The sequence below is a fragment of the Arachis duranensis genome, chromosome 5, assembly GCF_000817695.3.
Source record: "Arachis duranensis cultivar V14167 chromosome 5, aradu.V14167.gnm2.J7QH, whole genome shotgun sequence".
Taxonomy (NCBI): Eukaryota; Viridiplantae; Streptophyta; class Magnoliopsida; order Fabales; family Fabaceae; genus Arachis; species Arachis duranensis.
The window spans coordinates 7,280,289-7,282,434 of record NC_029776.3 but is presented as its reverse complement, the minus strand read 5'-3'; positions in this window follow the sequence as shown (position 1 = coordinate 7,282,434).

The window sequence follows — 2,146 nt, the reverse complement described above, 5'->3', positions numbered from 1 at the left end:
AATTAATTTAATAAATTATTTTCTAATTTATTTTTTTGAATTCAATAAATCAAATAAAATCAATTATACTAATTATTTGTATCAACTAACTGATTTGATTAATTCTTAAAAATATTTTTATTTAATTTATTTTATTTATTTAAATACATGAATTATAACTGATTAGTTATTTAATTTTATTACGATAAATATCAAATTCTATTCCGAATATAAAAATATAAAATTTTATTCTTTCTATTTTTATTTTACCACTATAAAAGACCATATATGCTAGAAAAAAATATCATTCATTTACCAATTACTCTTTTATTAGGTAGCTTTTACAACAATTCTTTTTCTTCCTATGAGGTGTCATCGCAAGAAGGCAACTATCGTGGACACAAATCACGACACACTCTTCAATTTCCGTGCTTATCATTCAGAGCAATATATGATATGTTATACATGAAATATTTATAGACCATGGTGTTATCACGTATGCATAAATAAAAAAATTTCGTAATTAAGCTTAAGTCATTTACCTGTTTGTGTGGTATATTATATTGTGAAATTACTTTTAATTTGTGTTGTGAAATGATATTATGGTTTAATTTAAGCTTTTGTTTTAGAACTGTGTTATGATTTTATCTTATCATTTTCTCTTAGATATCAAGTTGATGTATTTTTATTTATTATTATTGAAACGGATGTGATATAAAATTTGTAAAAAAAAAATAAAACTCTCACACTCAATTTATTTTATTGTAGTCTTTTATCTCTTCTATTTCTTTTTATTTTCTTCTTATTCATTTTATTTTTTTTATATATCATATCATTTATTATAGTTTATACCAATTAATTAATTATAATTCATTATATCAGTTAGTTTAATTCATTAATTTATAATATGCATGATAAAATAGATTATTTGTTACTTGTACGTTTATTCTTCTAAAATCTAAATCCGAATAATTATATTTTTAGTTTTAGTTATGAATAAAATATTATTAATAATAAATAATAATTAACCACTCATACTTTTAATCAAAGTGTTTGGATGATTTTTATATTTATTAATATTAATTGTTGATTATTTTTTACTGATTATTTTGCGTCAATAAATTGTATTATAATTTTATGTTAGTTCATAATTGATTAATGATTAATTTTCATGAAGCTATGTTATTCTAAATTTTATATTTTACAAATATTTTATTTCAATGTATTTTAAACATAAAAATGTATTATTTTTAATAATATCATACTTTTATTTTTTTAATTATTCTAAATAAATATTTTATCAAATACTAATTAAAACCATCCTTCCATTTGTTTTTACTAATTTATTATCTAACTATTATATAAAATTAAAATCGTATTAATGAATTTAATATTAAAGTTAATTTGGCTTTTTATTTAGAGTGTTTTTCGATTTTTTTAGTCTAATCAACCAAAACTATTCAATTATAAATAGTCACTTCTATCTTATTTTATATTATTAACTAATTAAAATTACTAAAATTTAATAATACAATTCTATTTTACATTTGTATATTTAATTCAATCCATCTAAACTATATAATAATTATTTTAATTTTTTATTTAGTCCAATCTATCTAAACTATATAATAATCATTTCAATTTTTATATTTTATAATGTAATACTACATACATTAATAGTAAAATAACATAGTAAATTAGCATGTTTTAATATTAAATATAAAATTAATATGTACAAAAAATTTTAAGTTTTTAAGTCAATACGGATCATTGTAAACAATACTTATTTATGGCATAAACAAAGAAATACAGAATCTTAAGTTTTGTATATAAAAATTTAGAAATATGTTATATGTACAAATGTAATTGCATAGTATTATTTTTTTTAATGGTGTAGACCAACAATTCTAATTTTATTTTACGGTCATATTAAAAAAAAAAGTCATAATTTTAAAGGTAGTCAGAAAAAACAACAAAATTAATCAAAAAAATAGTTTACTTATATTATTCTATTAATTTATTTAATATATTAAATTATTTTTATTTATGTTAAGATTAATTTTAAATATTTTAAAATAAAAAATATAATTAATTATAATTTGCATCTTAAATTATGTTGAGTACATGATATTCTATTGTGCTGTTAAAAGTAAAAATGAGATAACAA